General features: G+C 41.4%; 1 protein-coding gene across 1 annotated transcript in view; it reads left to right on the forward strand.

Annotated features, from left to right (window-relative positions):
• Positions 1-13267, forward strand: part of SMYD2 (SET and MYND domain containing 2) — a 62958-nt gene continuing 49691 nt past the window's right edge. The window contains exon 1 of the mRNA XM_080408690.1: positions 1-13267. This exon is cut by the window's right edge and continues 15418 nt beyond it. The gene's annotated coding sequence lies outside the window, so the exon portion shown is untranslated.

Genomic DNA, 13267 nt, shown 5'->3' on the forward strand with positions numbered 1-13267 from the left:
ATCCAGATAGCTAGTTGCCTGAAAAGAAAGACCAACCAAGGCAAAAAAGCAATGACAAATCATTTCTCTAACAGACACAATGAGTCAACTTCCCTCAGCAGTATCTCCACCATTTATTTTTACTTTTCACTGAACTTTGATTTTTAAAGCAAATGGGAAGAATGTATTTAATATTCTACTGGGAAATAAAAGTAAATGGGGACACATAACCCAACACCAGCATTGCTGACTGCAATACAAAACATTGCAGATGTTAGAATCTGCATCATTTCCACTTCGTGTACTACCCTAGCGGAAACAGGTCATTTGCAAATCTAGCAGCAGGTATATAGCTATAACATGGCAGGGTAAAGTTGCTGTGGGAGTTTCAACTGTGTATTTCTGGATTATTTTGTGAAAGTGAAGTCTCCATTTTGCATTACAGCGGCAGTTTTGCTAACAATGTAGTTATCTGATGTGGAAAATAAAACACACAATTGTACAATTGTTTTGGAACATAATAAAACTGCAATTCTCATTAGGCACTGACCATTTAATACAGAAATCCATGAAATATGTCTTAAATTTTTGGATTAGTATTTGGCATTTCACCATTTCATGGCTTGTGCTAGCAGAAGTCTGAATAGCCAGAATTTTAGCAGAAACCAAGAAACCTGCAACTCTTCATCATCACTGCCAAAAGGTCTGCATGGTGCTAGCCACAATGTCTTGCTTTTCTCAATTCTGTGTCAGTTGGGAAACAATCCTTAAAATTTGGCATGCAAGGGCAGCTCTAAGTCAGCCCACTTGGCACAGCTATCCCAGGCCCAAAGGATTTCTAGGATTACTATCTTTCAGAGAGACCCCAGCTGTGGCATACAGCGTTACGACTTCTCCCTGCTGTGTACATGTGCTGTCCACTTTTCTACCTGGCCCAAAACATGTGTGTCATCTCCCAGTAAGTGTCAAAAGGAAACATACTCCTTCCCTTGATTATTAATTTCTTCTTCTCCTTGATTTTATCCTTATTTAAGCATTTAAGATAGTGTTTTAAGCCCATCACTGCAACATTTCTTCATAAAAATCAGGAGTTTCAAGTCTGCATAATCTGTATGTTCTGTATATAAGAAAGATTTTGTTTTAATTCTTTTTCTGGATACTGGGCCTTCAGTGCAAGGGTTTCTAACATGTGACCTGTAAACCCTAGGCGATCGGTGAGCTATTTCTAAGGAATGCCTAAGAAAAATAAGTATATTGTGAAAAATTTTTCTTTGCAAGCATCCAAACATTCACTAGAAAAATTTTCAAGGGTTACAAATCAGAAAGAGCTACTGCCTTAGTGTATTCTTTCTGGGAATGTAATTCAGATATGCTTGCCGAAAAGATGACTCCCTGAGCTCTGAGAACACTGAAAGCTTCCTTTGCACAACTCATGTGATTTCTTTGTGTTTGTCATTTGGCTTGGATCAGTGAATCCCACACAGTGCATCATTCCCGATAGGAACAGCCAGAAGTGCTTATATATCAATCCACACCAACTACTATTCAGGGAATATTTTGGCCACACCTCTCTGGTGCAGACCTTTGGATTTTTCTTTTTGTGATTTGCAATGCTGATTTCTGTTTTCTTGGCAATGGATAAACTCTGAATATGACAGAGCTATTTTCAGCTGTACATCAACACATTGAAAACAAGTAAGTAATTTCCAGTACCCATATATACAGGCTAATGTAGAGGAGACAAGATTGTAGACAGCTAGTAAACTCAAGTTGCTTTTACAGGCTCTCATGGCTGGTAAGCTAACTGCTTGTTTTGCACTGAGTAAAGTAAAATCTTCCTATCCATTTTAGTCTCTCCTTTTATCACTTCTTTCAGAGAAGAATACTTCGTCTTTGTTTACTAGTTGTCTCATCCTCTTAAAGTGCTGGGAAGATTGATAAAAGCTAATCAGTTCCAGCATTTAAGATACACTAAATGACACAACTACCATCTGGGTATTAATGTGCATCAAGGTGATTAATTTTATCTTCATCCAGCTCAATGAAAAAGAGCACAGTAAGGTAAAGGGGCACTGGATTCCCAATAAGTATTTTCTCCTACATCAATATTTTTCTTTCTTCTGGGACAGTTTTGCTTCTGATTGATTTTTTTGCATGTAACTCTTACTGCCAGGCAACCCTACAACATGAGCCACCCAAAATGGCATTTATGCCAAGATAGCAGAGGGCCACAAAACTCAATCTGACAGCAGTATCCATGTGATTTCTAGTGCATAGTAAAAACATACAGTGCTACGTAGTACTCTGAGGACTCAGACACACAATGCACATTAAAAGTAACGCCTGCTTACTTCTATTCCCTTTGACTATAAAAATTTCTTCCTAAGCGGCATGTTAAGGGCAAATAACTGCTTGAAACATTTCTAGGTGAATATTTTGAGGCAGCACTGCCTTGAAACACCTGAGTTCTGCTCAAAAATAACCTGAACAACGTGTAGAAATCCTGCACCTGGCCCTTTCTCTTTATGGGGCTCAGAGTCAGTTATCTGCAATTCTTCACATCAGTCAACCCATCCAGAAGACAGGAACAGCTATAGCAACTCCTGCAACAGCCAGGGATTACTGTAGCCTCTATTTGCTGGTGCTTATGAAGTACCTTAAAAGCACATGGCTGAAGAAGTGGAATCTTATTCTGTCATTAACTCACCCTTTGGCCTTCAGCACGTTTTTCAGATTCCTTGTATCTTCAGTGAAATAGTGGGAGGCAAGGGGCTTTTGAGGGATGCACTGGCCACAGTCACCATGTGAGAGCATGGACTCCTTCCAAAGCAGGGCAGTCCGTCACAGCTTGCCTCTGCAAACAGGGGGAGAGTGTTAAGTGGACACAGCATGGTCAAGCGAGCCCTGCTATCTGCCTGCTATCCCCCCGCCACTTTCCAGCGGTGTGAAAAGCTGCTTACATGCTCCAGCACAAGGAGCTTGCTCCAAACGATACGCTGCTGGCCCGTGCCTGGCTGACATTCCCTCAGCATCCCAAGCACCAACACCTGCTCTAAGTACTCTGGGCCCGGCGCGCACCACCGAAAGAACAGACGTTCCATGAAAAAGAAAAAAAAAAACCAAAAAAAAAAACAACCAACTGAGGAATATGACAAAAGAAGGGCGGTGAGCCCCTTTGCTCCGCTGGCACACACGGCCATGCGGGCCCTGAGGAGAGCGCTCCGCACCCGCCCGCTCGCTGCCGGGCTGGGCCGGGCCGAGCCCCTCAGGGCGGCTCCCGCTGGCTCTGCCCGAGGGGCGCCTCCCCGGCCAGGCCGGCTCCTCGGCCCTGCTTGGCGGCCCTCCGAAATAATTCGTGCCGTAGCCAGCAGATGTCAGCAAGCGATAATAAAACGCGGGCCGAGCCTCGCGGGAGAGCGGCAGTTTGGGGTTGCCCGCCCCTGGCGGGTGCCGAGGCCATGGGGGGCGGCAGGCGGCCCGTAACCGCCCCCCCGCGCCCGGCGGGTCCTGCCGCCCTGAGGGGCCGAGGGGCGCCGGGCGGGACACGCAGCGGCTGAGGGGAGCGGGCATGGCAGGCCGGAGGAGGGGCCGTGTCCCCGCCTGCAGGCACCTGCCAGCCGCAATGTTCGCTCGGTCGGCGCCTAAAAACCACCCACCGCCCTTGGAATGAGGGGAGCTGCCGTGATGGCGGCGTGGGGCTACCGGGGAAGCGGTACTGCCCGAAAGGGCACACGGGGAGCCGGGCCCGGTGAAGACAACATGGCAGCTACACCTCCAGTAGTCAACAGAATGTGCCTAAAGCGCCAGTGCTTAGGAGCGTTTGCTGGTGCTGCTTGTTTTGCAGTGCACAAATAGCCAGTGTGTCTCTGGGCCTGCTGCTGAATCGCTGTTAAGAAGAACAAACAAAAGGCCCAAACTGCAAGGCTCTATTCCAAAGCACCTTACTGCACATTTAAGAATCACCTCAAATGGCAAAACAGCATCACAATAATCCCCATATAATGGTCCTTACATATGTGCAGCGTACTTTTATATAGGTTGGATTTTACGTAGCCACAGCCAGAAGTGAAAATGGGAACACATTCAACTGAATAACATAGCAATCCTCTGCAAAACATCAAATATATCTGCTGGTGCTCTTCAGAAACACAACATAAGCAGCAAGATTCCTATCAGGATTTTATATCAGATGCTGGGAATAAAAGTAGAGTCATTCTTCCTCTGGTTTTAGTGCCCCAGGTAGTAAATGTGAGCAGGATCTCAGGCTGACATCCTGCAAGTTATCTGCTGACTGCTAACTCTACTCTGGCCTCACTAGCAGGAATAAGGGTGCGGCAGCAAGTTTTAATTCTTCTTGCATTTCTGGGTGAACAACTCATTCCCCTGTCAAGGAAACTGCAGTGGTGTGCGCATTGACAAGGCACGTGGAAAATTGCTGTGCATTTGCTAGGAGTTTGAAGTCAAGTTTCACTACTAAGCTTGGAGTAATTGTTTGCACTGAACTCCGCAGGCCTTTGGGAAAGCAGAAAATCCAACGTCCTGGAGCCTGTGTCTGAAGTTTCGAGTGAACTGATGAACCCTGGAGTCATACAACTCAGCACACACCAAGAGACAGTGGCAGGTTTACGTTGTCCTTGTGGCTCTTTGGAAAAACATCTACTTTTTCTCACTTGGGGCCACACATAACGTAGTAATTTAGATTTCCAGCCTTTACAGAAGGACTGGAAAGCAGCTGATTAAAGCAGTAGGATTACAGAAGCATTTGATTAAAAAGCAATGAGGGTAATTTTAAATAGAAATAAAAGGCATTTAAGTGGCATCATATGAGAGCCTGGCCTTCCACTTGTAAAATTCCCTGATTTGTTTTCTTCATATTGGGCTTTCTTTTCAAGTCTCAACTGTCCACAAAGAAATCTTTCTTACATAGTTCAGCCCTCCAGTTTCACTGAGCCTGTGTGTGTGAACTGGATGACTTATATTTTTTGGCTCTGGTTTGAAACTTTTAATTTCAGATGGTTTGGAATTATCTGAGCCTGAAAAGGGACTGGAACTTACGCAGAGAAAATGGTATTTTTCACACAAGTATGCCAAAGCCCTTGCCAGTTCTGCCCCAGCTGTCCAAATTGTCACGAAGCATCAAAAATACCAGCCCCAGAGGAATTGCTCCTTGACATTTATGGGCTGCTAAAGTGAGGTAAGACACCCTTCTGCCCTGGTCTTCTCAGGCAGTTGTCCAGGCAGGGAGCACTTCATCCATCTATGCTTAAACCAAGGAAGAAGGTGAACGTGGATGAGAATAGGAATGCTGAAATTCATCAGTGGAAATTCTAGATGATGTCAGGAAGTTATAGGAAACTCCCTACTGTAAACCTATGTATGGAACAGAATACAGGGAAAACAGGCAATGTGGCCCAAGGGGCTGGAGATCACCTGGCAATACCTGTCGCGCTGGGTTTAAATCCATTCAGATGGATGAGAAAGACTAAAACACTTACTGGGTTAAAGAAGCCCCAGAAAGATCTATAACTTCAGGAGTAAAGGATATAAAAACATTGCTGAATAAGATTTATAAAATCAAAGTTGTAAATCAATAAAATTAGGTTTAAAGACCAACTTGTGATATTTTACAGCTTATTAGTAATTGGGGTAGCTAATTCTTCACACTCCCACTTGCCCACAGTGCACTAATAAAACCCCGAAGTCAAAAGATATCACTAACATTAATATTTACTGCAATAAAACAAGGCAAAGCAGGATCCCATGGAGGCTGTTACTTGAGTTGGTATTTTCTTTTATGCTAAATTGCTGTTGCTACAGTAACCCCAAAAAACCACGAAGCCAAGGATGTTTGCACAGGTGCAGCTGTGTTTGTTATTGCAGGGTTTCTCCCCAGAGCTGCAGCATGGAGGAGTGGATACAGGTGCTGGGGGCTGGCAGAGCCTGACAGCTGCAACACGGCTCCCTGTCATCCAACCCCTCACCCCCTGCCCTTGAACTTCCTCTGAAAATACCTCTGTGATGTTGGACTATTTATGGCAAAATTTGGCAAGGGGGGGGGGGGGGGGGGCTGTAATCTGAGCGATTTACTGGTGCCAGTGTGAGCTTTTCCATAGGCTCTCTGTAGGGTTCAGACCCAGTTCGTAGGTCCTTATTTGCCTGCCCAGCTTATTTGCTGTAAACTTAAACATGTACTTGCAGGATTAAAGCGTATGTTTTGATTGCGTGGCTGAACAGAGAGGCATTTAAATGCATGCTTAAATGATTTGTGGAACTGAGGCCTGGAACCCCCCAAATTTCTCCTCAGTGTGAAGGAAGAAACAAATGACATGAGAAGTTAATCACAGATTTCAGAGAATTACCTTCCCCTCCCTGAAAGGACATTCAGAGAAAAGAAAAATTCAAATTAAAAAAAAAAAAAAAGGAAAAGAAAAAAAGAAAAAAAGAAAAGAAAAGAAAAGGAAAGAAGAAAAATAAACCCAAAACTCTTCTCTAACACTTCATTTTTACAGAAAATGTCCCTGGTTTCCAGAATAATTTAATCTCTTTTCCAGTATCCACCAGAATAACAACCTTTCTCAAAACACCAGCACAGATGCAATGTCAGATGCAATGTTCTGACAAAGCAGGAAACAACCTTTGCAGTCCAGCAGGAAGAAGGTCAGATCATCTTGCTGCTCTTTCTGCTCAGAAAATCCAATGCCACTACAAGAACTTTGCTCTGATGTGAATATTTTTCTTGTCCCATGGCTGCGTTTCTCTCAGCATGTGGAGAAGAACCTACCTCAACAAGCAAAGCTCTGAGCCCAACGAATGCCTGGCATGATACTGCAGAATGGCCATTATATTCTTTCTATACATTTCATTCTTAGCAGTGTCCCCGTCTTTTGGCTTAAATGTCATGTTCTTCCTCCTTTAATTACAGATATAGCCCCAAACTGTGAGTTATTTATCTAGACCAGAATGTATCAGATATTTTAATTTTTCTTAGTGGGACGTTTGACACCAGGAGGAAGGGCAGCATGCAAAGGCACTGTTCAGCATTTTACAGTTCTTTCTAACTTACTATCCTCTATTCACACTATTTAGCTCTTTCACTGTTCTTTTCTTTGTGTTGTCAGATTTCTTTCTTAATGACTGAATTAACTCTAATGGAAAGTTATTTCTGCTGTTTTCATCACTCCTGCTCTTTTTATTTTTTTTTCCCAGACAAAACAAGGGTACATCTCAGCTGCCAATGCACAGTTCCCAAAAGCCCATTGGGAAAGCTGGCATTTTGGCAATGTTCCTTCACCTGTGGAAACAGAGTCACCCATGGGTTTCTTCAAATTTTTCCAAGGATTCCCAGAAGCCCATTATCACTTCTGTTCCTTCTCACCTCACTCGAACCACACTGGAGTCATTCTGAGCCCAAACCCCAATTCAAGAAGGGTGAGCACAGGTCCTTCAGGAATCCCAGTGCACTGAGTGCTGATGGCATATAACTCAATGTGCCATAAGGCATGAAATACTTTATGGATGAAAGCAAATTTTAGCGGGAATCCTCCAGAAACATGAATGGCAAGGGGCTATCTTGGATGTAGTCCTGTTTTCCATCGGACACTGTATGTTGCTACCAAATGGATGGAGGAGTTGCTATTTCGGTCTTGATACTGTGCACTCAGATTTTGCTTGTGCTAAGCTGCAATCCAAATACGTTTTTGGCTATATTTTAGGAGGTAGTACAGGTTCAATAGACACTTCTGTGTCTAAAACAATAAGGAAAATTATTCTGTGCAAGGGAATGCTTGAGGAATTCTTGTATTTGAGGAGGGTGAGATTTCTAAAGAACTGTCAGCGTGGCCAGACTGAAGCAGGATCTAAGAGGAAAGACATAAAAACTCTTTGAGACGTTAAGGTTTATATCATAAACTTGAGATAAACTGGAAGCTACCTAAAGGTCTGAAGAAAAACCAAGTAGCTCCTTACAGCAAAGCTGTACTCTCTCTTCATCCCATGTCAAGCCTAGTAAGTTCTGTGATTCCTGAACGGCTATTTTACTTGCATTTAAACAAAATTATTCTTTATAATGTTTATAAAACAAATTAACATTTAAAATTTTGAAGAAAAGTCAACTTTTCTGTGATTGCATTGTTTGTACAATCTCAGGCAACTTTAAAATTATCAAAGTTGTAGTGAAATATAAGTAGCTACATCAGGCCATTACCATGCAGTTGTCTAGAGATTACAAATGAAGGTAGAACATAGTCATAAAAATAGAAAGATATGGATTACGGATTCATTCTTGTAGAGGACACTCTCAGCTTCTACAAATTTCATTAAGGACTAGATTGTGATACTCTTGCCCATGTCAAGTGATGTCTTAATACTTCATTCCAATGGGATAACTCAAAGAATTGGGTAGTATTCAACTTGAGAAAGGTATCACAATCTAACCTTAAAAGCTGAGTGCTCTTATGCACAATAGCACCTGGCTCATGGAGAAAATTAATGTTACATTTCTGAGGTGAATAATATTAATTGTTTTCCACAAATGGTATTTTCTACCAAAAATCATCTGAGAAATTGCTTAACTTATATGCTAAGTCCTCTGGGGGGAGGGGGGAATAGATCCAGTTTCACTGTCTAAGTGTCTGTTCCATTTAAAGGATATTAGCTAGCCAAATGAAAAATGCATGAATCAATCAGCAACAAGGACCTTGATCTCTGAATGAGACAATGCTGAGCTTTGAGATTTATGGTCTTGCTTCCAGAATTCCATTATTTGGAGGAACAACAATAACAATGGGAGATGACATCAGAATAGCGAGTGTTCTTCTTTTCCTTTCTTTTCCTGTTGATCACAAGATGCAGACTTCTGTGTCATTCACCCCTGTCAAATGAGTTAATGTTCAGTGCTTTAAAACATTATCACATGCATGCTCAGTTCAAAATGAAATGAGAATGTCTTGAATGGAAGGGCATTATTGCTGCCTGCATTTTGCACTGCTAATTAGTTTATCCACAGAGCATTACCTATTTCTTACTTTTCTCCTGTATTTCTTCTGCAGGCAGAACTTTTGATTATTACACATAGAAAACGTATTGTTGGGAGTCATGCTGCACTGATGTAGAGCAGACAAGGATTTCATTCTAACGACTCGTGATTCTTGTTTTCCATTTCCCTGGACAACTGCAGAAAACATGACTTGCCCCTTAACTTTATGATATTAACTTTATGATATCTACAGTGGGTGAAGTTCCTTCAGACATTGCCTGCCTGACAAGACCTGCCTAACAGGCTTACACTCTTCTGCCATAATGCCAAAAGTGAGAGCAGTTAGAAAGGGGATAGATTTACTGGAGGAGGCGACAGGGACTCACATTAACACTGGCTGGACATGGGGACACTCTCATGTAATGTGATATGCTTGTGACCATACAGCTGTGGGGTGTCCTTCCCCATCCAGACTGCAGTTGTGCATCTTACTAGTAAGAAGTAAATCCTGTTTCAACCTGATAGCACAAAGTATGTGGAGAACCAGCAGAGCATAGATGGGGCCTTTTCTAGAGCCCAGGTCCAGACCAACCTCTGGATTAAAAACCCCAAAGTGCTTATGCTGCCTTGAACATCACCAAAACACACTGGTGACATATATAGAGACATGGGAAGAGATAGATAAAGACCAGATGGAAATACTAAATGGATAATATGATAATATGCTCAACATATAGACTATCAGTAGCCATTTATAGCAGTATTTCTGATATTTCTTTTAGCATGTAGCCATGTATATATATATATATATATATATGTACATTTCTGGTGGGAGAAGTAGGCAAAAGTAAGTTATTGTAAAAATATGCATACATTTGAAAATAGCAGCAAAGTTCAGCTGCAAATCCAGCCCTAAACACTCTCCAGACTAGGGGATAGTTGGATTTAGGCTTTGTTCAGTGCCTTATCTTGCATGACTCCTCTCTGCAGCTGTACCCCTTCTGCAAACATCATGGCATAGCTCAGTGAGGCAGGAAGGAAGGGTAAAAGATACAGCAGTGATAGGAATACTCTTGCTCTCTTACTTCAGCAAGTACAGGTTATCCAAACCCTTGATATAATCTTACAATGCATCAAGATAACAAGCTAAATCTCTTTCCCTGATGACATGGTCAGTTGGTATGACAGTTTAATATAGAATATATCAAGTTAGGGAGGAAAAGTAAGAATGACATCACTTGAAACCTCCTCACATTTCAGGAGTGACTCCGCAACTGGTTATCTGCAATGAAAATGGCATCTGGAATGAAGTCACAGCTCTGTATACAAATATGCATATAGAAAAAATAAATTCCAACCCCACTAGCACAGAATCTCTTCTCAGCAGCTTTGTACAACTCTTGCAAATAATTCTGCAGAGAACATAACTTACTTATTCTACTAACATAGAGAAAACATCTCCAATTAAATTGATCTATATGCTTGCTAAGAGATAACACATTTTCTATATTTGGATGCCATATCCAGTAATGGAAGCAAAAAAATACACATAAATGTTAGACCTGAGATAATTGTAACAAGAGGCCTGTTGATAAATCCCTTACTTCTGCTCCACTAGTTGACATGTTGTTGTGAAAAAAAGCCAAAGTGCTGATTGCTAAACTGCAGCAGCGGTATTGTTTGCAGCCATGAATGTATCGTGCTATCTGTTCTACGTTCTTTGGAGAACAATTCAGTATGCTGCAGACAGAACGTCATTCAGTCCTTGGTAAGAAATCCACATCTCCTAGCAGGAACGTAATTTAAATCAGACTGATTTCTCCCACAGATTACTTAAACATATTTTAATCCCCTTTCAGCCTGAATATTTATGTAACATATTACATTTCCATTTGCTTTTCTGGAAAAACTTTTGTTTACCGTGTCAGGATACATTTTGCAGAACTCATGATGAAGACTATGAGGAGAAAGCAACTGTCTTCGATACTTCTGACCTGATGCAAAAGCCACTGGTGTCAATATAAGAATTCCTCACTAGTTTTGATGAGTTTAGGATTAGACCATTTCAAACATGCTACCTGTGTTTTAAATGATCTAATGGAAAATGGACATGGGAAAATTCTGAAAATATGACAGCTAAGAAACTTTCTTGCTTGGAAAAATATTACGTTTAATAATAATAATAATAATAATAGGTCAGAAATTGTCCATTTTGTATACTTCGAGTAAGTTATTATTTATTATCATTACTGGGGATGCTTGCTTAACAGGAAATTCTTATGTTTTCAGAGTTCATTTGCTCCTGCTGTTTATGGGAGCAGTTTGCTGAGACCAGCAGTCCTTCAGGTTTTCAGGTCATTTATTTCAGACAAACCAACCTTTCCCCGTCTGGCTACCGCTGCTGTCCTGAATGATGTGCCCATATAGAAGGCACTTCAATGTAGGACATCATGGCATTGTCTCTGGTGGTGGTTAGTTAATGACTCAGTGCCATTTTTAGGAAAAGCAAGTAACAGAGAAACCCACCCATGTATCTCATACATACTCAGGCGAATCACATTTTGGAGAGTTAGGGATAAGGGAATGGACTGCACGTGACCTCAGAGTGAATCTGTAGCCTTAAAGAAAAAGAGCCCCATGCTTTATGGCCTTGAGGAATTAGAAGGTTTGTACAGTTTTTGAAAGAAAAGCACAACTCAATGTGAGGGGAAACAGTAAAGGCAAACAGGAACCACAGTTTCCATTTTGTTGGAAATTCTACCATTTCGAAAGTGTTTTCCCTAAGAATAAAATTTCTTCCCAAGTTTTCCTTGAAGTAAAACGCTAACACAAAAATAAGTATTTCAGATTTACCCAAATGCTTTGCTTTGGCTTGGAAATTTTTAAAACATTTGAATTAAAATAATTTTGAAATTAAAATAAAAATGTAACATCTTTATTTTGATCAGGGTTTTTTTTACATTTTTTTAAATCAGCTTTCAAGGAGTTAACATTTTTCATATACAGCTTCCTGTTTATTTCTGAAAATTTCCAGATAGGCAGGGAAATTAACTGGGAACAGGTACCACAGAGCTTTTAAAATGTACCCCACTGCAGCAGGTAGCTACACATATACAATAAGCCCTTGCCAGTGCTGTTCTCACTTGATCCGAGCACAAAGTTTCTTTATCTGTCTTCATTGCTCCAAACGTTCTTCCAGACAGGTAATCTGAAGGAAGGGTCCATATGCTCCTGTTGATGATGCTCTTTTATTTATCAATAGATTTCTACTGGAAAAAACAAATGTTAATGTGGCTTCAGTGGCCCCCTGCAGATGGAGAAATCTGGAGATCTAAAGTTAGGTTTCCCATTTTAGAATCATATTGTACTAACTTATGATGGCTTTACTTTAGCTAAGAGAATCACCCAATTTCCAGCATGGTTACAGCTGCAGGAAAAGACTGGCAGCTAACATAGTAATGAGTCAGTATCTATTGAGATTCACTCATTACTATTAATTTCCCCATTGCTTCCAACTGATTCAGGAACTACTTATGGAAATTCTTCTTCTTCTGTCTTACTGAAATCCAGCGCTGTTGCTGTCAAACCTGCCAACAGGCACAGCAATGCTACTGTGATAAAATAAGTCCAATTCTATCCAAATCTTGCTTTCCTAGGGAAGAACAGAACTCATTAAATAATTATCAACTGTGACAAGAAAGTAGCTGGCCAAACACTTGCTGCTAATCTAGGCATGACAGCAGGACTATACCTTTCAAAGCAGTAATTAGCTAGATGAACAACAACATAAGTACCAGACAATGACATGGAAAGGACTGTCCCTAAAGGACAGATTCATTATACGTAGGGTTTAGTGTTTGTGTGACTTATGAATGTTATTTTGCAGTATACAATTACACTTCTCTTCTGCTGCCTTTCTCTTTGGTTTTTTTTGCACAGTTTATGGAAGCAGACAGAGAGAAAACCTGGAGCTGAAGCCACGAGAGAACAGGTGACGGAAGCTCTGCAAGACCTTCTTTACGTTCATGAAACAAGGGTGGCTGCATAGATCTCACAGCAGAATGCCACCATCAGCCTGTACCTTCATCTTGTGGGAATAAGAAATGCGGTACTTGCAGACTGCCCTCATTTTATGTTTGGACTGATATTCACCTAGTGTTTGTAGATTAGGTCTAGTAATCATTATGACTTTTCTTTTGCAAGAGGGCAGATTCTCAGTTGGTGTAAATTGTTGTAACACTATTGAAGCCAGTGGAATAATAGATTTATCCATGGCATACACCAAACCAGCAGTCAGCACCAGTGCTGGAGGTG

This window comes from Falco punctatus (assembly GCF_963210335.1).
Source record: "Falco punctatus genome assembly, chromosome: 12".
NCBI classification, from domain to species: Eukaryota; Metazoa; Chordata; class Aves; order Falconiformes; family Falconidae; genus Falco; species Falco punctatus.